Below are 14,557 nucleotides of genomic sequence, written 5' to 3' on the forward strand. Positions count from 1 at the left end.
TAGTAAATGTGTTTTGCTATTTGGGGAGCAAAGTATCTGATGATGGTCGAAGTAGAGAGGATTTAAAATGTAGACTGACAATGGTAAGGAAAGCGTCTCTGAAGAACAGAAATTTGTTAACATCGAGTATAGATTTAAATATCAGGAAGTCGTTTGTGTGTGTGTGAAATCTTATGGTACTTAACTGCTAAGGTCATCAGTCCCTAAGCTTACACACTACTTAACCTAAACTATCCTAAGGACAAAAACACACACCCATGCCCAAGGGAGGACTCGAACCTCCGCCTAGACCAGCCGCACAGTCCACGACTGCAGCGCCTGAGACCGCTCAGCTAATCCCGCGCGGCAGGAAGTCGTTTCTGAAAGTATTTGTATGGAGTGTAGCCATGTATGAAAGTGAAACGTGGTCGATAAATAATTTAGAGAAGAAGAGAATAGAAGCTTTCGAAGTGTGGTGCTACAGAAGAATGCTGAAGATTAGATGGGTAGATCACATAACTAATGAGGAGGTATTGCATAGAATTGGGGAGAAGAGAAACCTGTGGCACAACTTGACTAGGAAAACGGATCGGTTGGTAGGACATATTCTGAGACATCAAGGATCAGCAATTTAGTATTGGAGGGCAGCGTGGAGTGTAAAAATCGTAGAGGGAGACCGAGAGATGAATACACTAAGCAGATTCAGAAGGATGTAGGTTGCAGTAGGTACTGGGAGATGAAGAACCTTGCACGGTATAGAGTAGCATGGAAAGCTTCATCAAACCAGTCTCCGGAATGAAGACCACAACAGCAACACACGATGTAGGCACCATTAGTTGATATGCGATTACTTATGAACACCCCAAAAATGGATTTTTTTTATCATTGTTTCGTACCAAAACTGAGCTGCGCCCTCCAAGACGGCTATGCTCAACAAATGGCTAAAATTTTGAAGATTTATTCCTAAGATTTCGATCTCGATAAAATCCCTAAAGCTTTATTGATTTATTGATCTCCACCAGACTACTACGAAAGTTGGCCCATCACTCCATACTATGCTTTTCTCTGTGCTCGATATTCCTTCTGTCACCAGACCGTGCTACTCTACTCGATCTTGGTCTTGTCCACACTAGATTACGGTAGTCAGGTTTGTGGCTCAGCGGCTCCTTCTGCTCTGAAATTACTTGAGCCTGTTCATCATTATTGGGTGCATCTGGCTGTTAGTGCCTTTCACACTAGTCCCATCGACAACCTCCTCGCAGTAGCGGGGATTCCTCTGCTACAAATACGTCGGAGCCAAATCCTGATTTCTTACGCAACTGTCAGTCGACAAACGATTCCCTGATCATCCCACGTGCGCCATCCTCTCTGAAAACAAGGGATGTGTCCCTCCTGATACCCGCCCGCAGCTCGTGGTCGTGCGGTAGCGTTCTCGCTTCCCGCGCCCGGGTTCGATTCCCGGCAGGGTCAGGGATTTTCTCTGCCTCGTGATGGGTGGGTGTTGTGTGTTGTCCTTAGGGTAGTTAGGTTTAAGTAGTTCTAAGTTCTAGGGGACTGATGACCATAGCTATTAAGTCCGATGTGCTCAGAGCCATTTGAACCATTTTTGAACCCTCCTGATACCGATCTCGGGCGGGACTGCTGGGAAGTGCCCCCCCCCCCCCGCCCCCTCCTTGGATGATGCCTCGACCACCTATTACGAACGACCTATTCCACGGTTCCAAGATCTCTGTCACCCCTATGATATTCCGGTGACTTTTACATTCCATCCTCTGCACTGATGGTTCTAACACGATGGATAAGACAGGATAAGCTTCTACGTTTCCTTCTGGCATGGAACACCATTTACTGCTGGGATCACGTAGTGTGTTCACAGCAGAGCTGCTAGCAATTAACGAGTCAGTCCATTTTGTTACTTAGGACTCCCTCCACAGTGTTTTAATATGCACCAGCTCAGTAAGCAGCCTGCAGGCTACAGACCGATGCTACCCTCGTCACATGCTATTCATGACCTTCTCTCTGCTCTTGGCCACGCCACCTACTCAGTTGTCTTTTTTGTGGGTCCTAAGGCATGTGGGTATCCTAGGGAGTCAACTGGATGACCATTCGGCTAGAGAGGTAGATATTTATCCCCCATTCCCTTTCATGATTCCAGGTGCAGATATGCGGATTCAAATCAAATCTCTTTTTTTTCGCAAAAGTGGAATGACATCTGATGCACTACCACTCTCAGTAATAAACTACACACAATGAAGCAGACTACTGCAGTTTGGGGCTCTCCTATCCGCTGTTCTCTGAAACAGTTCACTGTCTTAAGCCATCATACTAGACTCGCCCATTATTTTCTCTTGCCTCAGGAACCACCCCCACAATGTGGCTGTGGAACCAGGCTGATGGTACCCCATATATTGGTGCAAAGGCCAGTTCTCTTCGCACTTCGTACTAAGTATAGCGTTCCAGATTCCTTGCATTTAAGTTTAGCAGACGGTTCACGAATGGCTGAACTGGCCCTCAGTTTCCTTCTTGAAAGTGGTTTTTATTTTCAGTTATATTTTTATTTCCTCATGGAGCAGGGGCAAGGTGGTTGTGGTCGGGACCTCTTCGTGTTTTATTGGGTCTGAGATCCATGACCACTTCCTGTATAGAGACCACTCTTTTATCCCTCTGTTTTTCCAATTTTTATGTTTGACCTACCGTTTTATGCCTTCGAGTGTGTTTTTAGGTCCCTCGATTTATAGTTTGACCCCTCTGACTGGATCCGACCAACTGATGACCTGTTCAGTCCCATAACACCACTCAATCAATCGATCAATCTATCAATCAACCAAGAACTAATTTTTTTTGGTTAGACAAACATACTGAATATTGCACCTTGTAGGTAAATTACAGCAGCTAGTTGTAAAGAAAAGAAACGATCGCAAATTCTGCATGCACAAATGAAACACTGAGGAGGGATGCCGTCTGAAGATAAGCTGGAGAGACGGAAGCGATCACAGCGTAGAGTGATACATTGTAGCCACACTTTAAATTCATTTGCGTTAAAGAAAATGGTAGTATTTCGTAATTAGTGGGACTGTTTATAACTTGACAAGTTAAGTACATACTGTATTTGATTCTTTGACTAAATTTTGATATTCGCTTTCTTTTGGTATTAATGATATAGGAGCCTAAGGAAATGATTTTACTGTTTTCACTGTGGCTAGTGATGGTGTCCCTGCTCCACACTCAATTATTTACACAATTTTTTTAGAAAATAAAGTTATCGCTGACAATTCTAGCTCCGAATACAAAATCACCGCAAAATCTTATAATTTACCAGAATATTTTAGCGCATAGGAGACAATGTGTTTACATCTTTCGATAGTGTCAGTTTGTATAAATATTTTATGCTTTGATTTGGTTTATCATTTATATTTCATGGTGTAACTGCGAAGTCACTGACTCTTTTGCTGATTTGAGATATGATCTTTTACCATTCCCCGAAGAAATTCAAAAACAAGAACATCCTGTCATTCGAAACACTTGGTCCAGCGTTCCTCAGACTTTTTCCCTCATTTCATGTGTTCTCCCGACTTGTTAGCAGAACTACCCGAAGGCGAAGATGAGCACCGAGTGAAGTACGTCCACTTTGTTCAAAATGGCTCTGAGCAGTATGGGACTTAACATCTGAGGTCATAAGTCCCCTACAACTTAGCACTACTTAAACCTAACTAACCTAAGGACATCACACACATCCATGCCCGAGGCAGGATTCGAACCTGCGACCGTAGCGGTCGCGCGGTTCCAGACTGAAGCGCCTAGAACGCTCGGCCACACCGGCCGGCTCCACTTTGTATGACAACACCAAAGTTCACTTATTTCCGAACAAAACCATGTATTTCTTCTAACTGCGTGTACCAGAAAGCTGGAATAGATACTGCAGATAGTGTCTGTCTGTGTGCGTGTGTGTGTTTGCATGTGTGTTTCAAAGTGGCACTCAAGCTGGGCAATTGTTCCTAAGTATCGCAAAAAATAAAACAATTTCTAGTTAATATTTCAGGGAGTATTTTAAATTTAAAGTAGTATACACAGAATGTATCAGAGGTAGTAGCGGAAACTCGCAGGGGTGAGGATATACGATAACAGGAGGAAGAACCGTTTGCAAGAAAAATTGCGAATGTCTGGTTTATGAGCCGTCCCTGACTTCAGTGCAAAATACTCTACTGGTTAGGACAAAATTGTTTGAAATGTAGGCTTCCGATTAAGTCCCCGTTGAGCTGGGCTTAAATTTAGCCCATTACGAATTTCAAACATTAACGGTGAGAACAACACTACTCCTGTACGTTACATGTTACGAGGGTTTGCTGAAAAGTAATAGCTCCGAAATTGTTATGAGAAAAATCATAAAGCTTTTTAAACAATACAAACTTTATTAACATTCTAAATTATTATTCTTAATTTCTAAGTTTCTTCAACATAATCACTCTGGAGAGGAACACATTGCACCCAACGAGAGACCAGTTTGTTGACAATGTCACCGTAGAACGTTTGACTTTGTTGACGGAGCCACAACCCCATTTCTGCTTGCAATGCTTCATCACTATCAAAGTTGTCGAAGGTGTTCTTTAAGTTTTGGAAACAGATGAAACTCGGATGGGGACAAGGCAGGACTGTATGGAGGACGATCGACGACAGTGAAACCAAGGCGTCGGATTGTTTCTGATGTCGCAGCGGTCGTGAGTAGTCTGGAATTGTCATACTGGCGCAGACGGCGCTCCATGTGTGGACGAATTCTTCGAACTCGCTTACAGTACGCTGTTTCCCACGCACCGACATGGTTACACTGCACCTCGCCATGTTACACTCTACAGTTCGGAGCCCTCTAGCGGCGGAGGCTTGCAACTTGCATCAGCGAAGCGGGAAAGTCGACCCTGTGGTATGCATGACATGTAGGACAGGCGGGGTCAGAGGTGCGATTCTTGTGTTTTTTCCTACTCGTGAGTCTAGTCCGGCAGCCCTGCACCTTTAGCTGACAGCTTTTATGGGGAAGAGACAGGTGTCTTGTTTTAGCGATTTTGAAGCTTTCTAGATTTGAAGTGAGTTAGTGTTTTGGAACTTTCGATCTCAGTATTTACCTTGTAACTGATAGACATCTGTCTGCTGTAGCAAAATCCTAAAAATTACCAATTCCTCGTTTTTAAGTTCATAACCTAGCTCACGCTTTAAGGTTGGTTGTTTGTTAAACAAGTTCCCATATATGGCAGCTGATACCAGAAGTTCAGAAATCAGCGCCACGGGGAAAGGATCCTTCGAAATAGCTGGGGCAAATGTCCGCAAGCGTAGCTTTTCCCCACAACATTCGTCTTTTCTTTCTTTAGTTTCAGTACTGAACGAATAGGTGTACTTAAGATGTTTAATCGACATTAATTTATAGTTCACAATTTTGCAGCGACTGATTCAATATTAATAAGAGTAGTTCGACTTCGCCGGCCGGTGTGGCCGAGCGGTTCTACGCGCTTCAGTGTGGAACCACGCCACCGCTACGGTCGCGGCTTCGAATCCTCGGGAATGGATGTGTGTGATGTCCTTAGGTCAGTTAGGTTTAAGTAGTTCTAAGGTGTAGGCAACTGATGACTTCAGCTGGTAAGTCCCATAGTGCTGAGAGCGATTTGAACCATTTTGGAACTAGTTCGACTTCATGTAACAGAAACTAGGAGAGAAAAACACGCTCACACAGTTGTCGTGTATCAAGTGAAAGGAGGCTAAAAAGCTAGTAGAAAATACATCTTCCGTTAGAAATGCAACTAAACGGCTTGGATGTAACGAACCCGCATTGCGTAAAATAATTAAAGTAGGATATGGAGTGGCATCATTGAGGTGTTTCAAGACAGTATTTTCTGAGACAAACAATTGACGGGTTACTACATCAGCCTCAATCGTATGTTCTATGGCTTTACGCTTAAATGCGTCCGGCATTTTATCATTTCAGCTTGCCGAAAGTAATGGTGTAAACCAACCATTTAATAAAGAAATTCAAGTAGCAGCGGAAGACTGGGGCAACCGGAGAAAATCAGTATCAGGAGGATAGTAGAGTTCATTAAAACACAAGTGGAACTTTTTAGGCAGAATCTTGGAAACTTTGCAATCTATAGGGAAGACGAAACAGGAATACAGACTTTAGCGGGAAAACTGCAAAAGAGAGTGGCAAGAAAAGAGGAAATAATAATAATAATACAAGCTGTTTCCTTTCCTTGTGTTAAAATGTTTTGTATTTAAACTAGTTATGGCAGTGTCATGACTTGATGTTTAATAGGATCAGTAAGATGGAAACAATGATGGTGATGACTGTGATGATTTTGATATAGTAAAATATTATACAAGTTAATAGCGGCAGTACCCGACAAATATTATGATTTTCCTTTAGTCTACTCTAATTACAATAATTTCTTTTTGATGATGATGATGATAATGCTGATGATGAATTTCGTTTGTAGGGCGCTCAACTGCGCGGTTATCAGCGCCCATGCAAATTCTCACTCTTTTCACCGTCTAGTTTCGCCACTTTGTCGAATGATGATAAAACGATGAGGTCAACACCAACATCCAGTACTCCGACAATTGCTTTTTGTGTGGAATTTTGCTCCATAACAGTATGATGTTTACCCCAGGCTAGGGGGAGAGATCCATTTCCTTCATTTCTTTGATAAATAAAGCATTAATGCATTACACAAGCAATCTTGAACTTCGGCTGCCATGTAAAGTATGATCCTAGGTGTACTATGTACAATTTTCGTTGTAATTTAACCAGAAAATCAGAAGAAAAAAAATAGAAAAGTGTTAAGTCCGCACCTTTGCCTCGCCTGCCCTAATAGTTCGGAACAAAATAAAAAAATTCGGAGGCATAGCTTTTGAGCCCGCCCTCGTACCTACAACGCTTCCTTGGTAAAGGAGCTCGTTCTCTCATTTGGATGCAGCATTGCAGTCGCCCCTGCAGTGAACCACAAATTCCTTCAAACACTCCCGATCCTCTCGTGAAGCTTGACAAGACTGGACAAGTAGATGCTCCAATTCTTAAACCGTATCAATGGAATTGCTGAAATCTTCACTTTTGAGATGACCGCAGACAGAAAAATCTGAAGGATTAATATCAGGTGACCCAGGAGACGGAAGTCCGTGCCCTGCCCCACCTTTCGGAACATAGTTGCGCCTAAGTACCTTACATCAGCAGAACGTGCTCGTGAAAAATCGTTTACGTACCACATCCCCCAATCGTGTCCCACACTGTACTGTATGGGGACGTTTCCAACAGTTCACATTTCACTTTTATACTTCCCAGGAAGAACACAACACACTGGAGTCACTGCCGGCTTGTAACCTAACGTTCGCAGTTTTAACTCACAAACGGCTCGTTTGCACACTCCTGTCTATTAGAATGTCTCAGCTTACGTGGACTTGCACTTCCACCAGTGTCAGTTTTAGCTGTTAGCTCTGGTACACAGTGGGTACTGGTATGCACAATGCTGAGGTCAGTGATACTCCAAATGAAATATCCTTAAAGTACATCACGGTTAATGATAACAAATGACAGACCCTCAACAGCAGATAATACACCTTATAATAGGAAGTTGGTTCCAATTGTTACAGTTTGCTACTACACTGACGGGAAAAAAGTCACAACACCAAGAATAAGTTGTGCGACATAAAGTTTGCGAGAGTGTTTGCTTATCTGATGTTTATTCAAGTTTCGCGCCATTCGCTTATGAGATGCGCCAGCAAGAGAATGCTGATCAGGTTTGCTTTAACTGCCCCCTGTAGCGGTCGTGAGCGTTAGGAACCTTTGAGATGAAACTTAGGATTGGAGAGTTGATGTTAGTCATCTACATCATCATCTACATCTACATTTATACTCCGCAAGCCACCCAACGGTGTGTGGCAGAGCGCACTTTGCGTGCCACTTCATTACCTCCCTTTCCTGTTCCAATCATGTATGGTTCGCGGGAAGAACGACTGCCGGAAAGCCTCCGTGCGCTCTCGAATCTTTATAATTTTATATTCGTGATCTCCTCGGGAGATATATGTAGGGGGAAGCAATATATTCGATACCTCATCCAGAAACGCACCCTCTCGAAACCTAGGCAGCAAGCTACACCGCGATGCAGAACGCCTCTCTTGCAAACTCTGCGACTTGACTTTGCTAAACATCTCCGTAATGCTATTACGCTTACCAAATAACCCTGTGACGAAACGCGCCGCTCTTCTTTGGATCTTCTATATCTCCTCTGTCAACCCGACCTTTAAGGCGATAAAGAAGCCAATATCAGCACCTCATTTAGTTTGAACGAGGTCGAGTAATTGAGCTACGAGAAGCTGGACGTTCCTTCTGCGATACTGCAGAAAGACTTGGTAGGAATGTAGCCAGTCTACATGACCGGTGGCAGCGGTGGTCACAAGAATGTACGGTCGCAGGAAGACCGGGCTCCGGATGATCAAGTGTCAGTACCAAAAGTGAAGGCCCTCGTGTTCAGCGTATGGCTCTGGCGCATCGTAGTGCATCTGCAGCAGCAATTTGAGCAGCAGCTGGCACCACTGTGACACAGCGAACTGTTACAAATCGGTTACTTCAAGGACAGCTCCGATCCGGACGCCCTGAAGCGTGCATTCCACTGACCCCACACCAGCGCCACTTTCTACGTCGGTGGTGTCAAGCGAGAGCTCACTGGCGGTCAGGGTGGAGGTCTGTCGTGTTTTCTGATGAAAGTTGGTTCTGCCTCGGTGGCAGATACGGCCGTGTGTTTATCAGCACGAGGACAGTTCAGGGCGTGCAAGCACCCTCTCCGTGTGCTAGACACACTGGACCTAACCTCGAGTTGTGGTACGTGGTGCAACTTCGTATGCAGCAGAAGCACCCTCGTGGTTATCCCACGCACCCTGACTGCAAATCTGATGATTCGACCTGTTGTGCTGCCATTCATGAGCAGAATTCCATGGGGTGTTTTTCAACAGGAAATCACTGCGCCACATGTCGCTGTTGCAACACAACATGCTCTGCAGTATCGACACGTTACTTTGGCCTATTAGACCACCAGGTCTGTTTAAATGGCTCTGAGCACTATGGGACTTACACTACTGGCCATCAAAATTGCTACACCAGAAATAAATGCAGAGGATGAACGGGTATTCATTGGACAAATATACACTCCTGGAAATGTAAAAAAGAACACATTGACACCGGTGTGTCAGACGCACCATACTTGCTCCAGACACTGCGAGAGGGCTGTACAAGCAATGATCATACGCACGGTACAGCGGACACACCAGGAACCGAGGGCCAACACCGGAGTTCCTGGTGTGTTCGCTGTGCCGTGCGTGTGATCATTGCTTGTACAGCCCTCTCGCAGTGTCTGGAGCAAGTATGGTGGGTCTGACACACCGGTGTCAATGTGTTCTTTTTTCCATTTCCAGGAGTGTACTAGAACTGACATGTGAATATATTTTCACGCACTTTGGGTGTATAGATCCTGAGGAATCAGTACCCAGAACAACCACTTCTGGCCTTGATACGTCTGGGCTTTGAGTCAAACAGAGCTTGGATGGCGTGTACAGGTACAGTTACCCATGCAGCTTCAACACGATACCACAGTTCATCAAGAGTAGAGACTGGCGTATTGTGACGAGCCTATTGCTCGGCCACCATTGACCAGACATTTTCAATTGGTGAGAGATCTGGAGAATGTGCTGGTCAGGGCAGCAGTTGAACATTTTCTGTATCCAGAAAGGCCTGTACAGGAGCTGCAACATGCGATCGTGCATTATCCTGCTGAAATGTAAGGTTTCACAGGGATCGAAGGAAGGGTAGAGCCACGGGTCGTAACACATCTGAAATGTAACGTCCACTGTTCAAATAGCCGTCAATGCGAACACGAGGCGACCGAGACGTGTAACCAATGGCACCCCATACCATCACGCCGGGTGATACGCCAGTATGGCGATGACGAATACACGATTCCAATGTGCGTTCGCAATGACCCCTATAACTTAGAACTACTTAAACCTAACTAACCTAAGAACAACACACACACACACCCATGCCCGAGGCAGGATTCGAACCTGCGACCGTAGCGGTCGCGCGCTTACAGACTGTAGCGCCTAGAACCGCTCGGCCACATCGGATGGAGCCAGATCTGTCTCCAATCGAACACATGCGGGAAATCATCAGACGATAACTCCAGCGTCATCCACAAACAGCATTAACCATCCCTGTATTAGCTGACCAAGTGCAACTTCATCTCAGAAACTGACATCCGGCAGGTGCACAAGACAATGCATGCTCGTTTGCATGCTTACATTCAAGAGTCTACCGGTTAAACCGGTTACTAATGTACCAGCACTCAACATTTGCAGTGGTTTACCATGCGCTTGTCTTAACCTGTGATCTTACCGTGTTTATCACTTAATTATATTACGTAGACAAATTTATTCCCGAAATTTCATTAATCTACATTAAATATTTTTTGGAGTTGCGATTTTCTTTTTCGTCAGTGTATCTATGAGGACATATGTGTTGTATTGTGTGCTAACCTAATGTCATTGCAGACTAGTCTTAATGTTACGCTGCGGCCGGTACATACCTGGTACAGTGAGTTGAGGCTGGGTGAGCTGGTGAGTGTGCCCTGGTGGACACTCCACTCTGCCACTGCTGCCCGCAAGGTGCTGCGAGCGTGCCCCTACTGTCAACAAGCCCGCTGCACGCGCTACCTGGTCCAGCATACGTGACGCTTCCTCCCTTGTAGCCGAGCGTGTCAGCAGTAGCTGTACTGGTGGTAACGGAAAGAGCCTGACGTGCTGCAGCCATTAACTGAGGTCGCCGACGATCCGTAAGTATTTGGCGCTTTGCATCACAATAAATAAAGCACGGCAGAAAATCGTTTTCCCCGTATTGCGATGCGCGGAAAAAATAAGAAAAAAATTCAGGAAGTATCTCAAATTAAATTCTTACAGACATTTATTAAAACTCCATCTATTGCCGTCTAAACCACCTATGCCATCCGTTTCCTTAGTACTCTGGTATTAGTTTCTCAAGCGCTTCTCTAATTACAAAAGAATTGCCCAGGCGCGAGTAGGATTCGAGCACCGAGGGCCGTACAAATTTAATTATGTGTACAGACTGCCCATCCATTCCGAGAATTGAGAATCTCGACAATTTTGCCTGTTATCGACGTTGATACTGGCGACATATCGGTCCCAGGGATTTCAAGACCTTCCAGAATGCTTTAATTTCAAGTTTGAAGTCAGACAACGAATCGCAAAAGAAATATTTTCATTCTGATATAGTTACAAATTGACAGTTTTCAGTTTTATCCTTTACGTTTACTGTAAAATCTTTCTTCTTGCCAAATTTCATTATTCTACGTCAAGCGGAAGTACCCGTAAGTTTTTCATAAGTGACCATATATTTTTATTGCACTAACTTAGAAGCTTCGCTTTTTTACATCGCCAAGGGTTCGTAGACCTTAATATGGGACCTAAATTTCAAATTTGTAAGTCGACCCAGTCCAGAGAAAAATGGTTTTGAAAAGTCGGAAATACAGAGAGACGGACAATCCGAAAAACAATGAAAAATTCATTTTTTGTTTCAGAAATGTTGCAGGTGATAATCTGACTGAGTAATACAGAAGCATTTGATCAATGTGACACAACTGTTTTTCACATTATCATACAATTTGATGGACTTAAAGACCTGATACGCAACGTAAACGTCACTGCAAGACAGATTCTAAACACCCACTGCGACCCATTTTCATTCCCTTATTTGTGTATTTATTTACGTTACGAGAGTATCACTGGCCATGGAAGTGTAGTACTGTCGGATTGCGTATTTCGTGCAATGAAATTTGAAGGATACTCGTTGTGTGATAATACACACATCAAAAACAGGTTTGCATCACCTCGGTTCCGAGAGTTCCGGAACCTGTACAGAAAAATGTAATAGAGATCAAGATAAAGCTAATTTCCCCCTTTTTATTGCTCATGAACACGGACACCACACATTGCCTGTTGTACCACGACACAGCGAGACCTTCAGAAGTGGTGGTCCAGATTGCTGTACACACCGGTACCTCTGATACCCAGTAGCACGGCCTCTTGCATTGTTGCATGCCTGTATTCGTCGTTGCATACTATCCACAAGTTCATCAAGGCACTGTTGGTCCATATTGTCCCACTCCTCAACAGTGATTCGGCGTAGATCCCTCAGAGTGGTTGGTGGGTCACGTCGTCCATAAACAGCCCTTTTCAATCTAACCCAGGCATGTTCGATAGCGTACATGTCTGGAGAACATGCTGGCCACTCTAGTCGACCGATGTCGTTATTCTGATGAAAGTCATTCAAAAGATGTGCACGATGGGGGCGCGAATTGTCGTCTATGAAGACGAATGCTATGCCAATATGCTGCCGATATGGTTTCACACCTCCCCCCATGAACCATGGACCTTACCGTTGGTGGGGAGGCTTGCGTGCCTCAGCGATACAGATGGCCGTACCGTAGGTGCAACCACAACGGAGGGGTATCTGTTGAGAGGCCAGACAAACGTGTGGTTCCTGAAGAGGGACAGCAGCCTTTTCAGTAGTTGCAGGGGCAACAGTCTGGATGATTGACTGATCTGGCCTTGCAACATTAACCAAAACGGCCTTGCTGTGCTGGTACTGCGAACGGCTGAAAGCAAGGGGAAACTACAGCCGTAATTTTTCCCGAGGACATGCAGCTTTACTGTATGATTAAATGATGATGGCATCCTCTTGGGTAAAATATTCCGGAGGTAAAATAGTCCCCCATTCGGATCTCCGGGCGGGGACTACTCAGGAGGATGTCGTTATCAGGAGAAAGAAAACTGGCGTTCTACGGATCGGAGCGTGGAATGTCAGATCCCTTAATCGGGTAGGTAGGTTAGAAAATTTAAAAAGAGAAATGGATAGGTTAAAGTTAGATATAGTGGGAATTAGTGAAGTTCGGTGGCAGGAGGAACAAGACTTCTGGTCAGGTGACTACAGGGTTACAAACACAAAATCAAATAGGGGTAATGCAGGAGTAGGTTTAATAATGAATAGGAAAATAGGAATGCGGGTAAGCTACTACAAACAGCATAGTGAACGCATTATTGTGGCCAAGATAGATACGAAGCCCACACCTACTACAGTAGTACAAGTTTATATGCCAACTAGCTCTGCAGATGATGAAGAAATTGAAGAAATGTACGATGAAATAAAAGAAATTATTCAGATAGTGAAGGGAGACGAAAATTTAATAGTAATGGGTGACTTGAATTCGAGTGTAGGAAAAGGGAGAGAAGGAAACATAGTAGGTGAATACGGATTGGGGCTAAGAAATGAAAGAGCAAGTCGCCTAGTAGAATTTTGCACAGAGCACAAGTTAATCATAGCTAACACTTGGTTTAAGAATCATGAAAGAAGGTTGTATACGTGAAAGAACCCTGGAGATACTAAAAAGTATCAGATAGATTATATAATGGTAAGACAGAGATTTAGGAACCAGGTTTTAAGTTGTAAGACATTTCCAGGGGCAGATGTGGACTCTGACCACAATCTATTGGTTACGACCTGTAGATTAAAACTGAAGAAACTGCAAAAATGTGGGAAATTAAGGAGATGGAACCTGGATAAACTGAAAGAACCAGAGGTTGTACAGAGTTTCATAGAGAGCATAAGGGAACAATTGACAGGAATAGGGGAAAGAAATACAGTAGAAGAAGAATGGGTAGCTCTGAGGGAAGTAGTAGTGAAGGCAGCAGAGGATAAAGTAGGTACAAAGACGAGGGCTGCTAGAAATCCTTGGGTAACAGAAGAAATATTGAATTTAATTGATGAAAGGAGAAAATATAAAAATGCAGTAAATGAAGCAGGCAAAAAGGAATACAAACGTCTCAAAAATGAGATCGACAGGAAGTGCAAAATGGCTAAACAGGGATGGCTAGAGGACAAATGTAAGGATGTAGAAGCTTATCTCACTAGGGGTAAGATAGATACTGCCTACAGGAAAATTAAAGAGACCTTTGGAGAGAAGAGAACCACGTGTATGAATATCAAGAGCTCAGATGGCAGCCCAGTTCTTAGCAAAGAAGGGAACGCAGAAAGGTGGAAGGAGTATATAGAAGGTTTATACAAGGGCGATGTACTTGAGGACAATATTATGGAAATGGAAGAGGATGTAGATGAAGACGAAATGGGAGATACGATACTGCGTGAAGAGTTTGACAGAGCACTAAAAGACCTGAGTCGAAACAAGGCCCCCGGAGTAGACAACATTCCATTAGAACTACTTACGGCCTTGGGAGATTCAATCCTGTCAAAACTCTACCATCTGGTGAGCAAGATGTATGAGACAAGCGAAATACCCTCAGACTTCAAGAAGAATATCATAATTCCAATCCCAAAGAAAGCAAGTGTTGACAGATGTGAAAATTACCGAACTATCAGTTTAATAAGTCACAGCTGCAAAATACTAACGCAAATTCTTTACAGGCGAATGGAAAAACTAGTAGAAGCTGACCTCGGGGAGGATCAGTTTGGATTCCGTCGAAATGT

The 14,557-nt window shown here is 44.0% G+C and overlaps 1 protein-coding gene across 2 annotated transcripts in view; it reads right to left on the minus strand.

The window, feature by feature from the left end:
• Positions 1–14,557, minus strand: part of LOC126266716 (uncharacterized) — a 122,729-nt gene that overhangs the window by 39,373 nt on the left and 68,799 nt on the right. The window contains exon 1 of one of the 2 annotated variants that reach the window (XM_049971185.1): positions 10,587–10,777. The exons of the other annotated variant lie outside the window; for it this stretch is intronic. The gene's annotated coding sequence lies outside the window, so the exon portion shown is untranslated. Of the gene's footprint in view, positions 1–10,586; positions 10,778–14,557 lie in introns of those variants that run through there. 2 annotated transcript variants of the gene reach the window in all.

The sequence above is a fragment of the Schistocerca gregaria genome, chromosome 4 (assembly GCF_023897955.1).
Source record: "Schistocerca gregaria isolate iqSchGreg1 chromosome 4, iqSchGreg1.2, whole genome shotgun sequence".
In the NCBI taxonomy this organism is placed as follows: Eukaryota; Metazoa; Arthropoda; class Insecta; order Orthoptera; family Acrididae; genus Schistocerca; species Schistocerca gregaria.